Source organism: Mesoplodon mirus (assembly GCF_964341445.2).
Source record: "Mesoplodon mirus genome assembly, chromosome: 3".
Classification (NCBI taxonomy): Eukaryota; Metazoa; Chordata; class Mammalia; order Artiodactyla; family Ziphiidae; genus Mesoplodon; species Mesoplodon mirus.
The window spans coordinates 146,283,282-146,310,938 of record NC_138978.1 but is presented as its reverse complement, the minus strand read 5'-3'; the positions used below and the strand labels follow the sequence as shown (position 1 = coordinate 146,310,938).

At 38.3% G+C, this 27,657-nt stretch overlaps 1 protein-coding gene and 1 pseudogene across 2 annotated transcripts in view; both read left to right on the top strand.

Annotated features, from left to right (window-relative positions):
• The window catches only part of LOC309799867 (U3 small nucleolar RNA-associated protein 25 homolog), a 351,890-nt gene that overhangs the window by 36,531 nt on the left and 287,702 nt on the right, over positions 1-27,657 (top strand). The window lies entirely within an intron of this gene.
• On the top strand, positions 9,424-26,070 carry LOC309799871 (centrosomal protein of 78 kDa-like; annotated as a pseudogene). The gene is made up of 6 exons (XR_014296156.1): positions 9,424-9,524; positions 11,966-12,096; positions 22,798-22,964; positions 23,453-23,567; positions 24,391-24,562; positions 25,477-26,070. The product of XR_014296156.1 is annotated as a centrosomal protein of 78 kDa-like (transcript).

Genomic DNA, 27,657 nt, shown 5'->3' with positions numbered 1-27,657 from the left:
CCTAATTTTTGTCTTTTGATACATGTGAGCGCAGCTTTCATTTTGCTGAAAGAATATGACCAGTTTTCAGTTCGGGATTCTACCATTTAGTAAAGATAGTCCACTTAATTTTAGAAATAAGAGATTTAATATATAATACCTAATAATACTTTTATGTATGTTTTTTTACTGAAAGCATTTATTGTAATACTGTGAAGAAACTATGCCATTATAGTCTTCAAGACTTAAATGAATCAAGTGTTTATTAGCTGTTGTAGTTTTTAAACAAATAAAAGTCAGTACATCAGCAATTTGTAAATACAGTTTTTAAAATAATGCCTTAACAACTTTACAGTGGTTATAATGACTGTATTTAGGCCTAAAGTTAGTTAATAATTTGACATGAAGGCTTTTTAATAGTTTGATGGTGCAGATCAGGGATAGGTAAACTCTGGCTGGTGGGCCAGATCCAGCCCGTCGCCTGGCTTTGTAAAGGAAGTTTTTCTGGAACGTAGTCGCACCCACTGTTTACATGGTAGTTATGGCTCCTTTCACCCTACACCAGTGGGGCAGAGTAGTTGCAACAGAAACTGTATAGCCCACAAATCTGGAAATGTTTAAATTTAGATTTTAAAAATTGAAAAATTCTTTGAGCCTATACAGGGCAAGTCCATTGACCCCTGAGGTAGAAAACAGTCAGGAACTTGGGTGCGGAAGCCAAATGGCCTAGGTTCAAATTCCCTTTCTCCCATTTCATAGCTAGTGACCATGGGCAAATCACTTAAGCTCTATGCCTCATTATGAGGTTTAAATGCACTTATTTGTATAAATAGTGCCTGGCACATACTAAGCACTGTGTAAGTGATTGCTGTTGTTTCTGCTTGGAGCTTTAATAAGTTATTGTTAATAGAAAAATGACACTAATGATTTTCCTTTTAGAGTAGTAAAGGCACTTTGAGTCTTTTACTTTTTCAGGAATGTAATAAGACTTTTTTCATTTATGGTCAGTGTTCCCTGTTACCCAAATTTACTTCATGAATATAAAGAATTGAATGTCTTCAAGACAGTACTTTTGCTTAAATGTCAAACCATTATTTTCCCAAGGCACATCAAACTGGCTCTGCATAGTCCAGGCCTCTAAAGCTTGTGTGCATACCCTAGGTAGCATGTGAGATACATTTTGTAAATATAGTTTTTTAAATAATGCTTGAGACTTCCCTGGCGGTCCAGCAGTTAACACTATGTGCTCCCAATGTAGGGGGCTTGGGTTCGATCCCTGCTCAAGGAACTAGATCCCACGTGCCTGCCATAACTAAGAGCCCACATGCCACAACTAAAAGATCCGGCATGCTGCAACTAAAGACCCGGCACAGCCAAACAAACAAACAAACAAATAAATAAATCTTTATAAAAAATAAGTAAAATAAAATAATGCCTTAGGAGTTAGGAAAAGAAAATATTAGAACATTTTTACCTTTGTATTATTTTTAAAAATCTGTGTAGTTTATCATGTACATAAATTATATATATGGAACTTTGTGTATACAATTTGTTAATAAATAAGATGCATATTAAAAAGTTTTCTTATGGTTTGCCCAGTCAGGTGTTTGGAGGCCATTGGAGGACAGGATGATGAAATATAGGGCCTCAGCAAAGATAGAATTTAGAACCAATTCCCTGACTTAGAAGATAAGGAAAATAATTCATAGACTGTCATTGAGTTGTCCAACTTTACATAAGTGTTCAGAAACAGGAAATCCAGTGGCTAGAATCTAATCACTGACCGAGCAGAATCTGGGTCACTGGACTCGTAAACCAGAAGTGACTGTTGAATTTCTCAGGTTGATGCTCCTGGCATATATGCTTGATATGTGTGTGTGTGTAAATCTCTGACATACTAAGCCATACTCAGGCACACCCTGTTTCCTTATTCAAGCATCTTAATTTCATCCCATTAAATCTTTGAAGTATCAGACTACCAGAAGGCATGAAGAAACCTGGGCTGAGAGTCTTCATTCCAGTAGACCTGGTCTTGACTGTATGGCTGGTTTGAGGTACATCACTCTGAACTGCAACACGCTCATTGGTGACCTGGGTGCAAGTGCTTTGGCAGAATCTCTTAGTGAGGATTTATGGCTTAGAGGTAAATTCTAAAATTGAAAATATTGAATTTTTAATATGAAATATGCTTAGCTTTTGGCATGATACTATTGTGATAGGATTTTTTAAAGCCTCATTTTACTGATAGCTTTTATTTTGCTTTTAAACTTTCTCTAAGAGTTGCATATATCCTTTATAGAAAAGACAGAGTAACAAGAGAACAATTACCTATAATTTTAATACCCAGATATAATCACTGTTCATTTTGGTGTATATACTTTCAGTCTTTCTTTTTCTACAAATATATATGTACACTTAGGGATTACAAAAATAGAATTGTAGTATACTTGCTATTTCATATTCCTGCTTTTTTCACTTAATGATGTATCATGTAGTATTGCGTCGTATTGATGTCCCATAGTTTAATCAATTCTTTGCAATTCTGTTTAGACAGTTTGCTTTTCCCTGTCAGAAACAATGTGGATACATTGTATATACATCTCTGTGTCCATCGGGATTACTTCTGTAGAATAAGGTACTACAAGTGGAATGACTAAGTGTGACATATTTTTAAGACATTTGATACACATGGCCAAATTACCACCCAGAAAGGCTATGCCAATTTGTAGTCCACCCCAACAGTAGATGTGAAGCCTGCCTCTCACAAACACTGGCCTGTAGCACTTGTAAAAAAAATGTAAAACTACAAGAATGAGTACCTCTCCATTTTCTATGCAAGTGGGATTACTCCAAATTTTATAACTTTTTTCAATTAATTTAGTATGAGCATTTTAGCAAGTCAGTAAGTTTGCATCTCCTGCATCATTTTTTGTGATTGTTCAGTATTCCATTATATGAATATGCCACAGTGCACATAGCTTATCCATTCTTGTATATAAGCTTTGTCCAGTTTTTCAGTTACAAATAGTACTCTGATATATATCCTTATCTATATCTATTTCTTTTGGTTAAATTCTTAGAAAGAGAGTTGTTGGATCAAAAGGGTATAGACATTATTTAAAGGCTTTTCTTACAGAATCTTGGCTTCATCTGATAGGAGAATAACCACATTTTGTTTTATTTTGTATTCATTTGATTTACTGGTGAGGTTTACTGGCTGTTTGTATTAATTTGGCTATTTGGTTAATTATACCCTGTGTCCATTCTTCTGTAGTGAGAGTTTGTAAGGGTTGTATCATATCCTGTCAGATCCGTATGTCTGACTTGCTATTTCTATGTGTCATGGGGGTGTTGAAAGACTCCAGTTATTTTAATGTGATGGTCCACACAACACTTAAAAATAAGACTCATGATAGTTTCCTTTCATGTAATATTTTTTAATACCTGTGCTTTAGTGATGATCCCTTTGGTTTAAATGAGTAGGTTGTTCAGCCCCAGAACTACTAGAATTCATGATCAGTTTTTCTGGTTTTTGTCTGACCTTTTACTGCGAGGGTTCTTGACCATCATACTTTCATGATAGGTTTTTAGTATGTATTCTCTATTCACACATTGTTGAAAGTTTTTATTATTTGTATCCTCTTAGACTTGTCTTTTTTCCCTCTAAAACTAACAGTTATTACATTTCTTCTATTTTGTTTTCCCCTTTTAACTAGTTTCAAGTGTGATTTGGAGCTGAAGGTCATGATCAAAAGAATGCAGTGCATTTCTGAGCTCCACCAGGTTTTGCTTGTGAGGTTTACATGCCACTGCCGCCCTTGCTAATTATGAACTGAGATTCATTTTGTGATGCTTTTTGCTCATACGTTATATACAGTTATTCTTCAGTTCTGTAATTGTAAAATATGTTGTATGATTTATTGGTACTAAAGCCAGGGTTATCATTGCACATCCAAGAAGAGGTTTTCAAATTGGATTATGCATTATGTGTGTGCGTATATGTTTCTGTTTTTTTCCATACCCAAAATTACAAACCTTCCATGACTTGTCTTGTGCAGGACTCTTCCACACGTGAGAAAATGAGAGTTGTCTCTATGTTAAATCTGTAGAGTTAGCAAGTGACCTTTTGTCTTTCATCGAAAGCACTTGACCTGCAGCAGTGCGGCCTCACCAGTGAAGGAGCAAAGGCTTTACTAAAGGCCCTTGAAACCAACAGAACTCTGCTCGTTCTGGATATAAGGAAAAATCTCCTTGTTGGTATGTGGTCACTTTTTCTAAATTGATAAACACATAGCAAAACAAAAAGAATTTGTTCAGGTATTGACAGTTTTTTAAAACAATGTGTTTAACTTTCCTCATCATATACAGTTGGCCCTTGAACAATGTGGGGTTAGGGGTGTCGACCCCTACGCAGTTGAAGATCTGGGTATAAGTTTATAGTCAGTGGTTCCACATCTGTGGATTCAACCAACCTTGGATCATGTAGGACGATAGTACATATGTATTGAAAAATATGCGTGTGTCAGTGGACCTGCGAGGTTCAAACCCATGTTGTTCAAGCTTCAACTGTACTTTTCTAGTGTTGCACTTCCCTTATGTTTTTAGCAGATAATGTACTAATTAAAGTGAATTATACTTGTAAATTGTTCTTATCTCTACTCTGAATAGAGGTGAAGCTAGATACTAAGCCTGCTTCCACCAAGAGCATTATTTCTTTCCTGTGCAACCTCTGAATTCTTGCCAGGAGCACTTTATTAATTTGTCAGATTCACAAGTAATTTTTTAAATATCTTCTGTGTGCCAGATACGGGTTTAGGCACTAGGGATAAAGCAGTGAACCAGACAGACAAAAGTCTTGCCCTCATGGAGCTTACATTCCAGTGAAGGAGATCAGATAGAAATGAGTAAACAGATAAGTAATATAATTTTAGAGAGTAGGAAGTGCAAAAGTATCTTAATGTAAGGAGAGTGAGGGAGAGCAGGTAGGACTCCATTGGATAGGTTTGTTAGGGGACAGCTTCACTGGAGAAGTGGCATTTGAACGGAGACCTGAATGAAGAGAGGAGCAAGCCCTGGAAGATCTGGAGTAAGCACATTCCAGGACAAGGGGGCAATACATATGCAGGCATGTAGGTGGGTGGAGTATTTAAGGAAAAGCAAGGAGGCCAACATGGCCAGAGTACCGAGTGAAGAAGAGTGTGGTATGACATGAGGTCAAGGAGCTAGCCAGGGGTCTGCTCTTGTAAAGTCTTGAAGGCCAGAGTAAAGATGTGGATTATTCTAAATGAGTAGAGGGGTTTGAACTGGAAAAAGGCATGATCCAAATAGTATATGAATAAGGTGACCTGGTATAGAGAATGGACTTGGGAGGATAAAGAAGAGAAACAGGGAGACCAGTTAGGAGACTATCACAGGGCTCCAAATAAGAGATGTTTATGGCTTAGCTTAGGTTGGAAGTTTGCAGCAAGTGGAAAGTGGTTGAATTCAGGTTGTGTTTTGAAGGTGTGGCTATCAAGACCTGCAGATAGATTAGATGTGGGGTATGAAGGAAATAGTAACAAGGAGACAAGTCGTTGATGATTATGTGTGCAACTGGGTGGTATCACTTAGAAGAAGGGGGCTGGTGGGAGGAGCAGCTTTTGAGGGAACATCAGGACTTTGGTTTGTTATCTTGGATGCCCTGGTTTGATATCTTAGATGCCCTTTAGGTATCTAAGTGGATGGTGCTCAGACTGTACTTTGTATCCAAAGGTATCCAAAGCCACTTTAGATGCAAAATGTTTAAAGTTGACCTTTGCTGCTGCCAAAATAGTGGCCACTGTGGGCAGTCTGCAAGATGGCATCTTAGGTTTCTGAGGAAGAAATTAGAATACACAAAGGGGGAAATAAGTGTATAATTACATAATGTAGATTTCATATTTAAATTTATGGGAAAAGCAATAATTAGTTGGCTTTTGGTTTTTTTTTTGTTTTTTTTTTTTGCGGTATGCGGGCCTCTCACTGTTGTGGCCTCTCCTGTTGCGGAGCACAGGCTCCAGACGCGCAGGCCCAGCGGCCATGGCTCACGGGCCCAGCCGCTCCGCGGCATATGGGATCCTCTCGGACCGGGGCACGAACCCGTATCCCCTGCATCGGCAGGCGGACTCTCAACCACTGTGCCACCAGGGAGGCCCGGCTTTTGGTTTTAAATGGAAATAGCCACTCATTGGAAAATAATTACTCTAATTTCAATTCATTTTACTTTAGATCATTCTGGGATGAAAATAGTTACCAAAAAAGTTCTCCAGATGGAAGGGGTGCCAAGTCAGAGGTATATAACATGTTTCAGTTCTCTCGGAAGAATTTCTCTTCAATGGCTTGGTTTTCTTTCTTTCTTAAAAGAAAATTATCAAGGTACTTTCTGCCATCTTAAAACTAAGATTTTAGTCAAATCAAATGGCTTTTCTGTTTTTGAAAATGTTGTGTGATGCTTTAATTTAGGTTCCCAGATATGCAGATTGAAAACCTTTTAACTTTTTATTTTCTGGAACATATTATCATTGGTCACAAATAGTCTTTTTTTTTTTTTGGTGATAAGAATGAATAACAGGAGCAGCATTTGTGAAACCAAATCTAATATGAAACTGACTCTTTCTTGTGAGTAAATTTGAATTTTGAAACACCAAAACAATAAGGTTTAATAAAAAGCAAAATAAATTTTTTATGTTTATGATCTGCCAATTTCCCAGAAAGAGTTTTGTTGTGACTTTAGTTATATACCAGATACATTAAAATCACCAGTGGACAGCACATCTTTCATTCAGGTGCCCTCTGAAAGTTTTAAAAATTTGTTGACTTCATATCACCGAACGGTCCACTTTAAAGTGGTTAAAATGATAAATTTTCTGTTTTGTGTAGTTTACCACAATTTTTTAAAAATGTGTTGTTTGAAGATTTTTGGGTTTTGTAAAGGTATTGTATTAGCATAAAAATGAAAAATTTAAAAGACCACCTCTAATCCCATTATCCTATCAAGCAATATTTATATTTTTATTTTCTCTTTCTGCTGTCTATAAACATAATTCCACATAGCTTCAATATAATTTGCCATTCATATCTTTTCATACTAAATTTAAATTCTGTGATTCATAGTTATACTTTTTAACATTGCATTCACAAGGTTTCATTGAGTTGGTCAATTTTTTAAATTGGTGAAAAATTGGAAATAACCTAAAATAAACTGTTGTAAACATCTTCATAAATACAGCTTTTTTTTTCTACTTAAAGTTGTATGTTTTTGATTCTCTATTAATCAACTTGCTTAGTGTATTAAATAAGTTGTTAAGAGTGTTTATGAAGTCAAAAAAAAGCTTATGATCGTCTGCCACTTGTTATTTCAAGAGAGTGATATTTTAATAATCAAATAGTACATTCAAAGAAGTTAAGATTTGTGATATCACACTAATTAGATATTATTATTAAAAATTTATATCATATGTAAAGCATTCTTAAAATAGCTACATTGACTTTTGCTATGATATTAGAAATGGAAATATATATAAATGAAACATGTATATGTAAAACATATTAGGAATTCTGTAAAATTAGTACAGAATAATAGGGCATCATGGAATGAGAAGAAAACAGTTAAACATTTTTTTTTTATTTAGCATGATTAAATAAAGTGGAAATGTAACTGAAGTATACAAGCTCATTGAGCTCTTTTAAGAGTAATTTTATTTCTTGGACTTTTTTTTGTATTTGTCTCAGTTATTTGGAGACATAGAGGTAAGCCAAATCAGTATCTGGGTATATACCTAGATCCAGGTGAGTATAGGGGTGAAATAATGGTGTGAATTGTGTCACATTTATATTGTACTTACGTATGCCTAATAAAAGATGGGAACTTTTATTAGAAATTTTTTTATCTCCTAACAAGAAAAGTGTAATTAAAAAAATTTTTAATACAAATGTATTTGCATTAGTTTCTGAAAGTAAAGGAAGGGTATACACATACAAACCATATGCATACAAACATTTTCTTTGATGGCAATTAAGTTAAAAAACACAATAAAATAGCACAAAATGAACTGAGCTCCTATATATTTTTAAGAGGCATGTAAATCACACAGGATCGTGTGGTGATTATCAATAAGCTACACTCTGTGAAACATTTGTCCTATATTACCGCATACACTCCATTTTACCCTGCATCCTAATGCTGCTAAAATATAGTAGAAAGCAGCAGCATAGCACAGGGAGATCAGCTTGGTGCTTTGCAATGACCTAGAGGGGTGGGATAGGGAGGGTGGGAGGGAGGCTCAAGAGGGTGGGATATGGGGACATGTGTATGCATATGGCTGATTCGCTTTGTTGTGTAACAAACTAAGACAGAATTGTGAAGCAATTAAACTCCAATCAAGATCTATTAAAATAAATAAATAAATAAACATAAAATATAGTAGCTTTGAAGGATAAATATAATCATCTTAACCTATGATGTTTGTTTTCAGTAAATTCAAATTAAATAGTTAAATGTGAATTTTAATATATGGCTTGTTCTAAATAAAATATTAACACGTAGGTCTAGTTTTTGCAACCAAGTGTTTCATGTAAAGATACTTGCCTCTTTACTACTGAAATATAGGATAAGTCTCCACATTTCACTCTTTCATTCAGTGGGTTTCATTTGTTTTTTTGTGTGTGTGTTTTCTATATGAAATCAAAGGAGCGGTGAAGGTTGACAGGCTTATAGGAGGGTAAAATTGACTCACCTACCCCCCAGCAACTTGCAGCCTTATAACTTGTATTGTTTTTACGTAGAAAAATTCATCTTAAATTTAAATTTTGGTCTACTTCTGAAGATTCTGTTTGGCAGAAGTCATGGGTGTTTCTGTGTCCTTGAGATTCAGAAAACTTGAGTGTTTCTGCATGATACATAAAATGTATCATACTTTGGGATTTTTTTAAACTTTATTTTTGCATTTCTGCACATCTCAATACTTTTGTTTTAGTTAAAATAACTTGTTACTGTAGAGAACTTATATTTTTTAAAAATGCTGGCTTATGTAAAACCTTTGTACAAAACGATCCTCTTTTTAATGGGCTTGGCATCATTGTCAAGTGCCTGTTTGATTCCTTTCGACGTGTACACGTGTGACAGTTGCTCTGTAGACCTTTGGTGCATCTTGATTCCTTCTTTTCATGCTTTGTCAAACGTAGTCTTGGCCGCAAAGAAGCCTGTAAGTAATGGAAGGAAACACTCTGCTGGTAAAGAATGTTACCCTCCTGAACCGCTACCACCTGGAGTGTCTGGTTTCCGGCCATTGTGTACTGCAGAAAGTGCAAGAAGCAACAGGTAACCTGTTTGCATTCCTTGTCTTTTTCAGTCATTTAGAGTTCTTTATTTTGGAACTTCTATTATGTGGGTGGTCTCTGGTGCTTTGTGTAGAGGAAAAAAGGTAACTCACACATGGCTTCTGCCTAATGAGCCCTCTAAGGAAGAAAAACAAAAAGTAATTGGGAGTTTCAAGTTGTTTCTCGAGTGTCACAACAGAGGTAACCCCGTGGGAGTCTTGAGGAGACGAAAATTATCACCAATTGTGCATGTGAGAAAAGTTTCATTAAAGGCAGGTGTAGTTGAGCGAAGCCCTACAGCACAGAAGTAGGAATTTGGATACGTACGAATGGGAAAAAAGACATTTTAGGCATGGGAAATAGTTTAATGCAGAATGGATGAAAAATATGCCTTAGACCTATTCTAAATCAACTGGCTTATTAACTCAATAAATCAGATTTAGTGAGTCAAACTAGCATTACCTGATTTCTTATCCAGGGGATAGCTGTTCATGGTAATTTTTTGTCACAGAACAGTAAATAAAATGGTTGAATATAGCTTTAGGCTTGCTAAGTGAAATAGATGGCTCTAGATGATCTTCAGATGACTTACTTGGTAGTAGTCACGAAATTGGGGATTAACAATTGCTTAAGAAAACAAAGAGAATTGATTTTAAATAGTGCTTAAAGTAGTTACTGTGTAAAATATCTGTTCAGTTGCTCATGTTAAATGGATGTTTATAATCCCCACTGGACAACCGACTACTTTTTTGCAAATGGTAATGTGAATTGCTGTTGCATAAACTATAGTGTTGAATCCCCAGTGTTTGCACTTGAGTTTCACAGCTCTGTGGTTTCCTATCTTCTTCCTGAGACACGTAATCGCAGGTCCATCCTCGTCACACAGGGTGGTAAATGAGAGAATGATTAATATCACCATTTAAAGAAGTGAGACTGAAATCTCAACCGTCCTGAACATAGGAGCTGAAGGGGCCTCTCAGCAGTTCAGAGAGTTATTACCAAGCCAGTAGGCTGAATTCTGTTCTGTTTTCTCCGTAGCAGAGCCCTCCAGGTCCTTGTTTTGAGCTTATTGATTTTTATACACAATTCTGTATGGATACTGTTCATACTACTAAATAGTTGTATTAACTGGGTTTAACTGGTGATGTATTTACATGAAGATCTAACTTCGTTTTGTTGATATCTTTTTAGGGGCTTTCCATTCATCAAAGCTCATATGTAATCAGTTGCTGGTGTGTAGCTATCATATTTATGATATACAGGGATTGAATTGGGAAAGGTGGATGGTCATTCTTCTTGCTTTTTAAACTGACAGAGCCTTACAAGAAGCATTTCCCTCTCTGAAATAAATCCATGTAAAACATGTTTGGTCGCTCTCCCAATGCAACTGTGTAGTTGTGTGGATTTGGCACACAATGGGCAGCCTTGTGGCTATGTCTGTAAACCAGGAAGCCTGTTTTCCAGTCTGCAAATCAGCTGTTACACAGTGAAACGAACTTGACTGCCATTTCTGACCCCTCACATGGAGCTGTCATACTCAAGAATGTTCACATGTTTTCAAGAAACGTTGTTTGCGGGCTATATGTACAAATTCCCGATCTGAAAGCCAATATAAAGCAACATCTCCCAAACCTCTGCTCTCTCACCAAGGCCACACACATTCCCTCGCTTATGGCCTCGTGGCAAGCGAATACTGTCAGTATCAGATTCTCCTTCCCAGTGGTCTTGGGAGACTGCATAGTTGCTCTGTGAAAGGCACCACTGCTGAGGTTGAGAGAAGAGCATCTTGGGTGTCAGTCCTGGCCTTGCGTTCCCGGAGAGAGGGGTGTGCACCTCGTTCTCCTGTTAGGGTTTTCCTAGGCTGCAGGGTTTGCTGCTTGTTGTCAAAATGATGTCCTAGTGACTTGTCTTCTGCGTGGTTATATAATCCCGGCACACTTCTTTATGATCTGTAGACTTTTATGGGGTTGTGGCCAGGTCAGTTTTTAAATGTTTGGAAATGTCCTATTGAACAACACTGCAGTGGCAGTGAAGCTTGCTGGGAGAATTGTTGCCCTAGTTTTGGCTTAAGGGTGGTGAGAAGATGAAATTTTTGATGGGTCAGTTTTAGTTCTGTATGTGTATGTGATTTATTTTTTAAAATTCTAATGTCTGTTATTCACAGCTTAGATATGTTGACTTCCTGATTATTCATCAGTCCCTTTACTGATGTATTTTCCTCTGAAAAACTACATTTTCTTCCAGACTGTTTTTGTCTGATGGTGAAGAAGAAATTTTTCATTTGCAGTGTAAAGTTGATCTGAGGAAAAAATGTTTACCTTGGATCTTCACTTGGCTTCTGTGAAAGAAAGTTAATAAAATAATACGGGCAATTCCCATTACTAATCCTAACCACGTACAACAGAGGTCTGTCCAGTAACATAGCAAAAATAAGTTACTGTACTTTTACTTAGTCATTGCCTGTTTTACACTAAGGAGCAGTGAGAGACATTTATAAATAATGATACCTCAGATCACTTTTGTTAAATGTCCTCTAATATTTGGATATTTGGTATCTGGCTTGTGTTGTCTTTTATACAATCTTGTCTTCTTTCTTTGCACTTTAGTTTAACAACTCTGTGGTTTCCTATCTTCTTCTTGTGACACTCAGGTCCATCAGAATTTCCTGTGACTGTGACAGTAGAGAGTCCTTCCTCCTCAGAAATCAAAGAGGTCGATGATTCCTCAGAACGTGTTCAGGAAGAGCCAGAGAAAATCAGTTTGAAACAAGAAGCATTGCAGGTACAAAGTTATCACTTTAAAGCTATAGAGAAGATTATTTTTCAAATGGAAGGCTGATTGCAACATGGCACAGCTTGTGTGAGGGTTCTGTTTTCTCATGCCATCTGCATTGTATCCCCTTGAATGGTTCCTTAAGCTTAGACCAAGGTGAATGGTGGACATTTGAACTCTTAAGAAACTAAAATCAAAACATGTCGTTAGTAATATATTTTCCTTTCCTTAGAACCTTAGTATATTAGATTTAGGGAGAACCTTAGTGATCATAAGATAAGGAAATTGAGTTCTGAATGAATACAGTCAGCTGATTGAGTGCTCTTGTTTTACAGATGAGAAAGTTGACAGTTCTAGTTGAACTCTCTTTTTATAAGAGGAAAATATGGCCTCATTTTAAATAAAAGTAAAGTTGAAAAAAGTTTTGATGTTGATATTCTCCTTTCCTAAAATCAAAAATATCAAGAAGCGGGCTTCCCTGGTGGCGCAGTGGTTGAGAGTCCGCCTGCCGATGCAGGGGACACGGGTTCGTGCCCCGGTCTGGGAAGATCCCGCATGCTGCGGAGCGGCTGGGCCAGTGAGCCATGGCCGCTGAGCCTGCGCGTCCGGAGCCTGTGCTCCGCAACGGGAGAGGCCACAACAGTGAGAGGCCCGCATAACGCAAAAAAACAAAAACAAACAAACAAAAAATATATATATATATCAAGAAGCTACATTCTATTACCAAATAAACCTGACCTCTAATGTCATTCCATACTTTTGTTTGTATGGACAGAAAAGAAAAATTGATTTGTATAAGAAATTTTTGCACCTCAAAATTAATATATTTATTTTATTTCAACTTTAATGCAGAGCTGAACATTTCTAGTAAATAAAGGAGCACCATTTGGGGGGGACCTTGTCTTTGTGCTACAAAGTCCATGTTTAATTTTTTAAAATTATTTAATATGATTTTCTCTTCATATGAAACATGAAACTTGACAGGTTTCAGAACTAATTATCCCATTATTGTAGGACTACGGGAATTACTCTTTGATTTTCAAAAGAGAAAGTTAGATTTTTTTTTTTAATTAAAATTAATGATAATATAGAGAAATTTTAAGAAAAGAACTTAGAAAATTATGATATGTTAGAGTAGGAGAAATCTATAGTTCATGTAGAGTTACCCCCTTTCGTTTTATAAATGAGCACCTACAATTTGTAGAACGTAAGTGGTTTCTTAGGAAATGGCAGAGTATGACAAGACCCTAGAGCATCTAACCCGCATTCCTTGTTATTTTAGATGTGGTGTATTCATTTCCTTCACGAACAGACCACGAGATTGTACTTCTAAAAGCAGTAATAGACACTGGGGAAGTCCAAGAAGTTTAAACACTGGGACGACAGAATAGCAGATTCAGAAGGCACTGAGAACCCTTTTAGCTCTTCTCTGTTTTGACAAGACACTACAATGATGGTATCAAAGTGTTTAAGTATATATGCCCACAAGAATCAAGAGATTTCAACATAGTTTTGAAAGACAGAAGACAGGTGGAAGAGTGTGAAACTGAAGCAGTAGAACAGAGGAAAAGCATCACCTAAAATATGCACAGGGACCACCTGCAACTGAGGAGGATTCTGACCCCACCTGAAAAAGTAGCCCCATGCTCAGGTGCGCATGTAGGAGAGAGGGTGGAGTTAGTTAAAAGTGTGACTGAGATAGGGGAGCTCATTGAAGGGTTGTGTTTGGAGGAGTGGACTCCCAGCCCCACCCTCACGCTCCTGAAATGAGATGATTTCATTTTGAAAACAGTGAAACTGGCGAGAACTGGGGCAGCTAGTGTGAGTTTTTACACCCTAGAAAATTGTGTTTGGGGGGGATCCTGTTACAGTTACTCCCCGCTTCTTCCTGCATAAGAAGCCAATCAATCGTTGACTTCAGGGAGCTTTCTGCACTCATTCTTAAATAGAAAATAACTGTCATTTGCCTGATAGTTGAGTAAAGCTTACAACATGAGAGAGGGGGAAAAAGAGTGAAAACATATCCTAGTAGGACCAGGGACAATTTAGGGAACAAAATAATTTAAGAAAAAACCCTAATTAGTATCCTGAGAGAGGTTTAAAAAGAGCTAGCAACTATAAAATAAGACTAGGGTGTTAATGAAAAGGAGAATGGTCAGAAAGCAAGAGAGTTTTCCTGGAAATGAAAATATGGTTGCTGAAATAAATTCAGTAGGAATTTAAAAAATTTCTCAGTATATAAAAAAGAAAGACACAATGGAAAATGTGATAGAAATATGTTAGAGAGGCTGCATCTGGGAGATCCCACATGTTACGATTAGAAACTCCAGACCCAGAAAAAAAATGGAGGGAAGCTGTCAAAGGGCAACAAAATTCCCCACAGCTGAAAGTAGACATCAGGCCTCAGATTGAAAATAGTTATGCAAGACGAGCAAGAATAGACTCATACCTAGGCACCCTTCATTGTGAAACTTTAAAATACTGAAGAAATAAATTAAAATAGAATAAAATACTGAGAGGATACATCCATTCCAGAGAGAAAAATACCGGTCACCTAAAAAAAAAGGTAAAATCTGACTTTATCATACTTGTCATGAGCACCATGGATCCTGGAAGGCATTAGAAAGATACCTCCAAAGTTTTTCAGGCACATAATTTTCACCCTAGGGGTTTGTATCGAGCCAAACTATGAGTCATAGTGGAGGCTGAAGAAGACATTTTGTACACAAAGAAATTTGAAAAATTGACCTCCTGTGCTACACACCTTAAGCTATTTATAGAAATAATCCAGCAAAATGAGGCAATAAACCAAGAAGGAAGGTAATAGGGGATTCAGTGCAGATTGCAGCTAGTCTAGAGTGGCGAGGCTTCTATTGACTGTGTGGTTGAGAGCTTAGAAACACCTTGAGGCATATTGTACTTACTAGGTATTAGGCACTGTTGGAAGGGAGGAGGGAGAGGAAGAGGAGAAGGAACTTGAACTCCAGAGGAGAAAGGGCTATACGGACATAAACCTGAAGCAAACTAAACTATGGTTGATTTTTAACCTACTATTGGTGAGGAAGGGAAGAATCCACTTAAACTTGACACTATAGATGTCCCCCTTTTCAGTGACACACAGGGGTAATGACCACCTATCTAATTTGTTGTCCAAACCAGAACTTGTCCAAACTCCTTACACTTCAATAGTGTAAGGAGGCGCTCTGATGCTGTAAAATCAGAACAACAGGTATAAACTGGAACACCCTAAGGTGGCTTGGGTTATCTGGTCACCCTGCACAAGGGCAGTGACACTGGCACAGTATGGAACGAGGTGTAGTCTATACACAGAGACACAGTACATCTGCAGTGGGCAATATTAATTTCATTGTAATAATGGCAATACTGTCTTGGCTTGCAGCTTTTATTGTCAACTTGCATGTAATCACAAATAACTAAAGTAAACTACCCTTAGTATATATTGGTATTAACTTGGTATGTACTGAAATGTATTGTGTACTAGTATGTACTTAGTATATATTAGGCTCTAAGTGCTTTTGCATATATTAACTCATTTAATCCTCTGAATAGCCTTATGAGGTTGGTGCTAATATCATTCCCACTTCTGAGAACAGGAAGCTAAGGCAGGGAAGGAACTTGCCCAGGCTGTACCTAATTTAAGGTTGGATCGAGGCTTTGAGTTTAGGCTCTCTGCCTGTTCTCTTAAACCTTACTCCGTACTGACTCTCAAATAACAGAAGACTTAACTGCACATAGAACAGAATATAAATTTCAACTTTGACAACGTAAAAGCTAGGTTTGGAAGGTAGACAGGAGGTAGAAAAAAGGGAAGATGGTATGAATGTCCTCATTTTACAAAGCGTGACGTCGAGAGAGTTTCTAGTTGATCAACAATGTAGGTTTTTAAGTATATCACTCCAAGTCAAAGAGATCATGAGCAGTGGAATAACTCATGAGGACATAACTTTACTGAGCAGTGTGGACATAGGAAAGAGTGTAGAGGAACTAAACCCTTACTTATTAGTAAGTTAGAAAGTGAACAGATAATGCATCCAATTTAGTGAGAAAATAGTCATGCAAGAGTATTACTTGGAAATGGAGAAGAATTCAAAATCACAATAGTTGGACCTCCCTGGTGGCACAGTGGTTAAGAATCTGCCTCTCAAGGCAGGGGACACGGGTTTGAGCCCTGGTCCGGGAAGATCCCACATGCCACGGAGCAGCGAAGCCCGTTTGCCACAACTACAGAGCCTGCGCTCTAGAGCCTGTGAACCACAACTACTGAGCCCACGTGCCACAACTGCTGAAGCCTGCACGCCTAGATCCTGTGCTTCATAACAAGTGAAGCCACCGCAATGAAGAGTAGCCACCGCTCGCCGCAACTAGAGAAAACCTGCACCCAGCAACGAAGACCCAATACAGCCAAAAGTAAATAATAATAATAAAATAATAAAAGATAACAATATTTGACGTAAACCTCATAAAAAAGGAAATCCATACAGCCAGTAAACACAGAAAAGTGTACGACTTCATTAAGTAATAAGTGAAAAGTGAGTCAAAACCAAGGAAACTACATGTCAATCAGATTGACAAATACATAAATAAAAAGTCTGGTAGTATCAGGTATTGTAGACCTGAAGTACTATGGGAATCTTCTACCCTGTTTATACTGGAGTATAAATCGACACAACTACTTTGGAAAGCATTTAGCCCTCTCCATCAACTGAAGGTATATAAATAGCCTGTGAGCCAGCAGCCCTCACCCCCGCCCTGTGTAAATGCACCAGAATAACGGGTGCAGCAGGATTCCTGTCCATGATTTGCATTAGCACAAACTGAAAACAAACCAGATGTCCATTAAGAGTCAAAAATTAAATAAATGATGTGTATTCGTACAGTGGGAAAACTATCCAGCAATAAAATTGAATGAACTAGAGCTACAGGCAGCAATGTGGATGAATTTTTTAAACCAACGTTGAGAGAAAGAAATAAGATAGAAAAGACTTCATATACTATGATCCTCTACATAAAGTTAGATGTTGACACGACTAAACTCTTTTGTTAGGGATGCATGCAGGTTAAAGGAAATGATTGTCAAGAAGTGAGGTTGGTGTTTAACCGGGAAGAGGGAAGGAGCTTGTGATAAGAAAAGGATATGGGGGGGGTTTTGCGATGCTGACAAGTATTAATACTTTCAGATTCAGGTAGTGGTTATGTAAGTATTCTCTTTTTATTTGTCACATTGACAGTTTTGTTCTGTGCACTTCTCAGTACACATATCATATTTTACAATTAAAAACCTGCATAAAGAATCAGTCGCTTCTTGAGTGCTGGATGTGGGAGTGGGATGAGACCATTTCATTTTAAGCCCTTCACTACTGTTTGCATTCGCATGTTCATTCATTCAGCATTAATTGCACATGTTCTATGTACCAAGCACTCTTCTAATTTTATATGTGTTCTAACTCATGTAATCCTCACAAGAGCTCTGTGATATGGGATCTCATCTCCATTTTATAGATGAGGAAGTTGAGGCCTAGTGTTATAGAACTTGTCCAAGGTTATATACCTAGTGGGTAGTGCCAGGCCCATTTGCCTCAGAGAATCTGAATTTTTACAATATAATCTAAAGGAGAAATTTAATGACTAATTATAAGCAAAAAAATTGCACATTAAAGAAGATGACAAGTTTTCATCTATCCAGTTAGAGAAAAACACAGAGTCTGTCTTTCACACACGTACATCTTGTATTGGCAGGGATTTTCCTTATTAAGCAATTATTTATTGACCGTCTACGTTTTGCTAGGCACAGTTGCTGGGGATAAACACTTAATAAAATACACCCCCTATCTTCAAATAACTTGCACTCTCAGTGAGGAAGTAAGCCAACAGTTACAGTAGAGGTTATATAGCAAGTGATACGTCGCTGATGGCAGTGTAAAATCTCAGAAATCTTTTGGAAAGAAGTTTGGAGATAGGTACCTCAGAGCCTTAAAAATGTTCATTTGCTTTGATCTCAAATTCATTTTTATGGATTTATTGTAAGAACCTTATTCTCAATATGGGAAAAAAGCCTTCATGCATAAAAACGGTTATTTTGTCTGATAATATTGAAAAGTTGGAAAGAATTTAAATGTGTGAAATGGTTAACCAGTAAACCCACTCAGTGGAATATTTTGTAGCCCACACACAAAAAATCAAGGTTATGAATCCCCTGATTATATGAGAAATGATTGATTTCAATGTTAAATGGAGAAAAGTTGAACAAACAATTTGATATCCAATATGATGGGAACTTTGTCCCAGAAAAATCACCCTAGCCAGTGTACAGAAGGGAGGAAGGAGAGCAGATGACAGGAAGGAAAATTATTCCAAAGCCTTATCATTAGTCTTGTTTAAGTAATAGAATATCAAGCAATTTTACTTTCTAACTTTTTTGGTTCCATATTTCCATGTAAGGGACATGAATTCTGAATACTTTGTAGGAGGAGGGTACACTTTTTCACAAAAATTTAACACTCTGTTCTAATTCCCTCCATTAGAGGGAGAAACTGTTGCATGTAATTGCACTTTGATGTGCTATTTAGAACCAGTCAGGAATTTTAGTCTACTTTCCTCTGACTGGTGAGGGTGTTTTGTTTGTTTGCTTATTTGTTTAGAATTTCTTTGAAATCAGTTTTAGAAGATTGATGAAACCATTATAGTAAAAGTAGAGGAATTTTTCAATTTTTTCCCTTTTTCCCCATTGAAAACTTGACTGGCTTTAGTAATGAAACATTAAAGAACTTGAAGTTCTTAGACTCTCAATTTTTTAAACATGTTCTGAATATAAAAATATATGTTCATTGAGCAAATGTTTGAAAACAATGAACAACTTCTTGAAGGAAATAAAAGCCACCTCTGCATGTACACACACCTAATCTGCTCTTTTGTCTTAAAAAAGTATCAGAAATATTTTGCCATGTCACTAAATACTCTTCTACATCAGAGAATTTGATTAAGCTTATGCATCATCTCCCAGGAAAAATGCACAGATATATTTTGAATGTAGCACTCCTGAAGCCCATTCATTAACTGTGGTTGAGTCCTCTTGTCATTCTTTTCTTAGTGGCTTCACAGCGCATTCCTTCGGATGGTGAGCTGTTTTTATTTAAACCGGTCCCAATTTGGAGGCTCTTAGCTTTCTTCTAGGGTTTGGTTATAAACAATCTTATGACATCAGGTTGGTAGATAAATATTTGCCCACATCTTTGATTTCCTTAGGGTAAACTCCTGATATAGGATCGTTGTTAGGTACCAAGAGCTACTCGCCAGAAAGTGATACCAGTTCCTCTCCCAATGATGACATATAATAGAGTTCCTCATTCTTTTTTTTTTTTTTTTGTTCGGAACGCGGGCCTCTCACTGTTGTGGAGCACAGGCTCCGGACGCGCAGGCTTAGCAGCCATGGCTCATGGGCCCAGCCGCTCTGCGGCATGTGGGATCTTCCCGGACCGGGGCATGAACCCGTGTCCCCTGCATCGGCAGGCGGACTCTCAACCACTGCGCCACCAGGGAAACCCTAGAGTTCCTGATTCTTTAAGTGATTGTTCAAAGCAGTTAAAAGGTATAAATATACCGTACTGCTTTCATAAGTATAGGAATTCTGATTGTTTATCGTTGCATAAGAAACCACCCCGAAACAGTGGCCTAAAACAATGACAATCATTTATTTTGTTCACGAACCTGGAGGTTGAGTAGGATATTGATTCTTTTACTACACTCTTACTGACTGAAAACAATACCTATTTGACTAGCTCACAGTTCTGTAGGTCAGAAGTCCAGGCACAGCGTGACTAGGTTTCCTGCTCAGATACACACGGGAACGTGTGAGCTCCCTCCTGTTAGAGCACGTGAAATTTAAGTGTAAGACATTGAGCCCCAAAAGTTGGATGTTCACCATAGTTTGTGTGGATCACAGAGCTGAAATCAAGATGTCAGTCTGGCTGTGTTAGCATCCAGAGGCTCTGGGGAAGAATGCCTACAGGCTTCTTCGGCTTGTTGGCGTAATTCAGATTCTGCAGTTGCAGGACAGAGGTCCCCATTTCCTTGCTGGCTGTCAGTCGGGGGGCAGTCTCAGCTCCTAGAGGCCTCTTGCTTGCCTTCCCTGGCACAGCATTGGACTTCTTCAGAGCCAGCAATGGAGAGTCTCCCTTTTGTCCCTTTTGTACTTCAATTCAGGAAGCGTTCAGGTCCTTTTCATGGGGTGCCTGAGTAGGTCCCATCCACCTAGAATAATCTCCCTGTCTTACAAAAATCAACTGATTGTGCACCTTAATTCCGTCTGCAAAATCCCTTCACTGCAGCACCGAGATTTAGAGTTTGATTGGATAAGTGGAAGGTTTGTGTACTTCAGTAAGTAGGAGTCTTAGGGGCTCTGTTAGAAGTCTGCCTATTGCAAGCCGTGTCCCCATTTCAAGGACCGAAGTGTCTTAGTTCCTAAAACTCCTAAGACAGTTTATCAGTGTTCATTTTATTTCAGTGACCTTGGTGAAGGGAAGACTACCACCTCCGTGAGCAGGAATGGCAGCCAGCTTCCTGAGTCCACAGTGTGGCTCTGCTACTTAGTGGTGTGACCTTGGCTGTGCTGCTCTACTTACTCTACTTCTCTGCCTCTGTTTCCCTCATCTGTAAAATAACATGGAGTTAGTGATCGTTCTTTCCTCGTAGGGTTTTTATTTTAATAAATTTATTTTATTTATCTATTTTTGGCGGAGCTGGGTGTTGGATACTGCTCACGGGCTTTCTCTACTTGCGTCGAGCGGGCGCTACTCTTCGTAGTGGTGTGCGGGCTTCTCATTGCGGTGGTTTCTCTTTTTGCAGAGCACGGGCTCTAGGCGCGCAGGCTTTAGTAGTTGTGGCACGCGGGCTCAGTAGTTGTGACTCGGGGGCTCTAGAGCGTAGGCTCAGTAGTCGTGGCACACGGGCTTAGTTGTTCTGAGGCACATGGGATCTCTCTGGACCAGGGCTCGAACCCGTGTCCCCTGCACTGGCAGGCAGATTCTTAACCACTGTGCCATCAGGGAAGCCCCCTCTTAGGGTTTTGATGATTAGATTATTTAATGCCCAGGGAACTCCAGGAACAGTGCTTGACTGTAAATTGCTTTAAAAGTGATTACTCTTGGGGCTTCCCTGGTGGCGCAGTGGTTGAGAGTCCACCTGCCTGCCGATGCAGGGGACACGGGTTCGTGCCCCCGTCCGGGGAAGATCCCACATGCCGTGGAGTGGCTGGGCCCGTGAGCCATGGCTGCTGAGCCTGTGCGTCCGGAGCCGTGCTCCACAATGGGAAAGGCCACAACAGTGAGAGGCCCGCGTACCGAAAAAAAAAAAAAAAAAAAAAGTGATTACTTTTTAAAATAATGCTTTTGAATCGGCAATTATGCAATTCAGGTATGTTAAACATGTTCATTAATAGGACTTCCTACTATAAAGAGACCCACAAATAAAAATAGAACTTTTCTTTCTTGGTCTTAACTATTTATTTCTGACTTGCTATGTTATACGCATATGCCTTTTATGGTGGGCTACCACAAATTTATGTTGGAAAAAGTGGAATTTAAATAAATCTTTACTATGCTAATTTGATAGATTTTGATCATTCATTTCACTAGCATGGTATGATATTACCAGCAGCAGACTAAAATCTGAGTTCACTTCTGGCTCTGCCCCTAAGTCCTGATGAGTCCTATAGCTGGAAAGGCTTTTGGATATTATACTACGAATTAGTTATAACATTTACTCTGTTTGTTCAGGAAAAACTGGAGGAGTGCCTAAAGCAGTTAAAGGAGGAAAGAGTAATAAGACTGAAGGCTGATAAATGAGTCAATGAAGTAAACAATTTCTTACACTTTTGAGAGTGTTTTTGGTGTTATTTCGATTTGATTTTAAGCCATATACACATAGTTTGTAAACTTTAAAACTGTAATATGTTGCAAATTGGTTGTATCATGTGGACTTTTGCATTTGCTGGTATTTAGTGATCATATGATCTATATTCCAGAAAGCATGTTTTTCAAAATGTGAAAATCTCATTTTGTGTGTGTGTGTGTCTGTGTGTGCGCTTTCTTATGACATTAGCTTATTTTCTGCTCATAATTCTTTGATTCAAGAAAGCACTTTTTGTGCATATACTGTATATACAGTAGCATAAAAGTCATGATGAGACTCTCCTGGCAATGAATTAGGAAAGTGAATCATTTAAATAAATTTAAGATATTAGAAAACTTCTAAGAATGCGATGAAAGATAAAAATATATACTCTAAGAATTACCTTAGGTAATGTGCATGAAAGCAGGGCATAATCTAAAAAGTTCTATCTAAATATACTTTATCAGAGATTGAGCGTAGGGAGGAATTTTTCAAAGTGCATCCACTGGATTGGCGGACACTCATTCAATAAATGGTGAGCACCTGCTTATATAAGGCAAAAGGGGCATCATGAACATAACAGCCTTTCTGAGAGATACTGGAGTTGAGCTTATAGGGGGTTTTAAGTGCATAGGTGATGAGCGGAAGGGAAAGAATGCACACGAGTGAATATTTTGAAGGAAGAAAGAAAATATTGGTGATCGTACATTTAATAAATTGGGTTGGGTATGATTTAGGAATTTTTTTTTTTTTTTTTTTTTTTGGTACGCGGGCCTCTCACTGTTGTGGCCTCTCCCGTTGCAGAGCCCAGGCTCCGGACGCGCAGGCCCTGCGGCCATGGCTCACGGGCCCAGCCACTCCGCGACATGTGGGATCCTCCCGGACCGGGTCACAAACCCGTGTCCCCTCCATCGGCAGGTGGACTCTCAACCACTGCGCCACCAGGGAAGCCCGATTTAGGACTTTTAAACGTAAGCATTAGATATTTTGCTCACTAAAGTTAATTGTTAACATTCAGCAGAGTTGTAATATGTTTTGTTCAAATCAGATTCTATAATTCACTTTCTAATTTAAGGGGAACTTAAAGCGGGTAATTTTCTAATGTGGAATGAGGCTCCATTATGAATTGAACCAGTTAGAAATGTGATCTTTTGTGAAAGATCATTAATAAAACGATAACTTTGGTTTATTTATATACCACCTAAGCGTTATACAGGAAACTTTGTTGGGTGCCTGGGGGTTTTGGTTATTATGTGATATGGTCTCTGTCTTTACTGGTGGAGAGTTAGGTTAATTACAGATTAATTACATTTTGAGTGTTTTAGTTTTGTTCCTTGAAACTAGACAAGACTACTTTTGATGACAATGAGAAAAATCATGTCAGACATTTTCAGTCTTCTTGTATAGCTGGAACATGAAAATGCCCAGTTAAGAAACACAACTTTCTCTTTGTCTGAAGCCCTTCATGCCCACTCATTGACAAGCATGATCCTGGATGATGAAGGTGTTTTGGGCAGCACTGAGCATTCTTTTCAGAAGTTCCATGCTTTCCTGGTTCTCCTTAAAGATGCTGGGTTAGTTCATTTCTCTTCATGGCATTCTTCTCTTTGCGACTCTAATGGTAGTTTGCTGAGGAACTGGAGCAATATTCATCACTTACGTGGCCATGTTTAGCCAAATTTAGTGTAATTATAGGTAATATAGTTGACGTTTTAAAATGAGGAATTAAATTTTTAAAGAAATGCAAATAGGGGAGCCTGCTTTGGTAGAGTGGGGAGCCCATTATAAAAGAGTAACCTGTAGACAGAGTAATTAGTACGTACAGTTTTTTGTAAAGACTAAATTGAAGGCAGTTTTCATTGAAAATATTCGGGAATGGATTAGAATTTTCCTCTCTTTCATTTATTTTGCTTGTTTGATAAGTTTGAATTAAAGTTATTTTTGTCTTAGACATAAAAATTATTATTAATCTGCAGGGAAGATATAGGTCAGTGGTTCTCAACTGCGAGCAATTTTGCTGAAAGAGGGAAGTGGAGATGGATAGTTGATGGAGTGGTGTTTTGTCAGTGAATGAGTTGGTGTTGGGAAGGAAGGAACAAACACATTCTTGGAAACTGGAGGAAAGGTGGTAAAGAAGTGTGGGAATGGAGGTGTGAGAGGCAGTGGACAGGGTGCATGGTACATATTGAAGCTGCTAGTGAGACAGTGGGATGTCTCCTAGAGGATGAATCTGGAAAGGGCTGAGAATTTGGGGGAGAGAGAGGCTTGTAGGCTGGAGTAGGATGTTGGCTTTTAAGATTTTAGAAGTATTTCATGACTGTAGCTCTGGGGAAATCTAAACTGCTCTTCTGTGATTCTAATAACCTTTGTCTTTTCTCCTTTCCTCCTCTGGGCCAGGCTTGGGCAGTTGGCCACAATGGCTGGTATAGATCAGTCAGATTTTCATTTACTAGGTCGCCCCCAGATGAATTATACTGTTAGTAGTCCACCTAAAGAAGAAAAGAAGGCACTTGAAGAGGAAAAATCAGAATCAAAGCAGAGCGCCCCAGGACCTACGCAAAATGTCCAAGTAAGTGGAGAGGACAGCACTTAATGATTCTAAGAGTGATTAGCAAAAAGGAAATGACCAAGTCAGAGAGAAAATAATGATGGTCAGTCTCTAATAGTTCACATGCTTGGGAGCTAGAAGACTCTGGAGTCCTCTCCAAATCTGAGATTAGTAAATGTGGGCCCATTTCATGATACTGTATTGTTGTACATAAGAAAACTGGAAGATCTTTAGAAAATGTATGAGTTAAAGCAAACTCTCCTTAATGAAGAAAGAAAAGATTACAGAAAATATTCCAAATTTTAAATTGTATAAATGTCTGTTCTATTCATATTTTATCTAGGTTTCAATTTGTATGCAGTCAGCTTACAATGAAGGAACACTAATGAAGGCACACGTACTGATATAATTTTTAAAATAAGTAATCTTGACATAGCTGATATGTAAGATATTATAGTGACTCAACTGGTCATGGGAATGGGAGGGGAAACCTGTCAGCTTTTCCTCCAGCCTCACTTGGAGCCCCCTTCGCCCAGCTCAGCCAGTCTCAGACTGGTCTTGGGAACTGACAGCTTGAGAACACAGTCTGGTCACAAACTATATACTGTTTACTTGTGCCTGGAGGATAGCAAAGAAATTAATTTTCTTACAGAGTAGGGTTTCATTTTAGAGAGAGAAAGGAAAGGGGTAATAACTACCCCAATCACCAAAGTCTGAAAATGTAGTGGGCATAGCCTTGGATATAGCTAGGTTAAGCTGAGAATCACTTGGCAAGATATAATTAGAAAAGAACTGGCTCTGAAATCTTCTGAATAATCAACTGACTGTGTTAATAATAAGATCACAGAGTAACACTGAAGTTTTGAACTCTACTTTTTAATGGTTGGCTTTGTTCATCACTGAATTTTTGTTTTGTCTTTTTTCTTCCCCTCCAGTTTCAGAAAATTACAGGTGATGCTGGGATTCCTTTGCCTGTCGACTCCTTTCATGTCCCAGTCTCTACTCAGGAGGCCTTAGAAACTTCCAAAGACAACCTGGGGGTCGCAGTCACAGAGCAGCGGCAGGAGTCTTTGGAAGATTTCATTGCTAGAACATGTTCTCCTTCAGCAGAAGTCATTTCTGGAACTGGAAGTCAAAGAAAAGAAGAGGAATTACCTAGAAATAGCAGGTCTTCTTCAGAGAAAATGACCAAAGCATAATATACCAAAAACTACTCTGCTAAGAAACAACCTGGGAAGGACCTGCATTCCTGCTCTGACTCACCTGTAAAGCAGAAAAGCAAAGGAATTGGGCAAAATAATTCTTTGCTTACTGAACCAATTAGAAGTGAGTCTTCGAAAAAATACATTTCTGTTAAGAAAGAGAGTACAATATTGACTGTTTCATCAAAGACAACTAAAAGTAAACTCAGTCTACTAGAACATTCTGAAAGTGAGACTCTTGGATCTGATTGTGAATTTCCAGAAAGCGTCCATATTCCATCACGCCTAACATAGGTCTAAATCTTTTAAAATCTTTTAAAATTATGTTTTTGCCTTCAAATTTTAATAAATTACTTATGTTATTATTATAGCATATGGTGTTTTGAAATACTTGACTGGAAGCCATTAGAGAAAGATTTATCTATACTTTTTTTATTATAATGAAAGTTTTGGTGTATTTTTCCTTGTGACAGTTTGCACCATTCATTCAGCTAGTGTTTACTGAGGGCTTCATATGTACAGTACTTTTCTGGGTGCTATTGCTTTCATCAGTGAACAAAATAAAGCCTTTACTCTCCTGGAACTAACACTCTGTGGTGGGAGAAAACGTAAACAACACAACAGGGTAAGGGGTAAAAAGAGATGGGAATAATAGATGGAATCGTTTTACCATTTGGTTAACTGTCAAACTATTATAAATCGTATGGCCAGAAGCCATTGACATATTTTAATTCACAATAACCAGAGAGCATCAAACATTTACCAAGGCACTTAACCGTGTTTATGGATTACAGCAACACTATGAGGTAGGGAACTATTACCATCCCTATTTTATAGATGAGGAGTCTGAGGAGACATTATGTGAGTTGCCCAGAATTACACAGCTATAACTAAGTGGGAAGCTGGGATGTGACCAGAACAGAACCCATGCTCTTTTTTTTTTTTTAATGTATGGACTTTATTATGTTTCATTTGTTTCTGATTTATGTGATTTTTTTAAGACTTTTTTTGATGTCGACTATTTTTAAAGTCTTTATGGAATTTGTTACAGTATTGCTTCTCTTTTATGTTTTGGTTTTTTTGGCCGCAAGGCATGTGGGATCTTAGCTCCCCGACCAGGGATCGAACCCTCACCCCCTCCATTGGAAGGCGAAGTCTTAACCACTGGACCACCAGGGAAGTCCCCCGTATGTGATGATTTTTATGGCAGTGTTTTTAAATTTTATTTTTTTATTGACGTATAGGAGAATTACAGTGTTGCGTTAACTACTGCTGCACAGGAAAGTGACTCAGTTATACATTTATATACATTCTTTTTCATATTCTTTTCCATTATGGTTTATCACAGGATATTGAATATAGTTCCCTGTGCTATACAGTAGGACCTTTTTAAAATACATCCACTTTTTAAAAATAAATGTATTTATTTATGTTATTTTTGGCTGCATTGGGTCTTTGTTGCTACACGCGGGCTTTCTGTAGTTGTGGTGAGCGGGGGCTACTCTTCTTTGCGGTGTGCAGGCTTCTCACTGTGGTGGCTTCTCTTGTTGCAGAGCACGGGCTCTAGGTGCATGGACTTCGGTAGCTGTGGCACACAGGCTTCAGTAGTTGTGACTCGCGGGCTCTAGAGCGCAGGCCCAGTAGTTGTGGCGCACGGGCTTAGCTGCTCCGCGGCATGTGGGATCTTCCTGGACCAGGGCTCAAACCTGTGTCCCCTGCATTGACAGGCATATTCGTAACCACTGCACCACCAGCGAAGTCCCACGTGGGACCTTTTTGTTTATCCATCCTGTATATACACCACTTTGCATCTGCTAATCCTAAACTCCCAATCCAACCCTCTCCCACCCCCTCCCCCTTGGCAACCACCAGTCTATTCTCTATGTCCTTGGTTATGTTCCAGTTTCACAGACA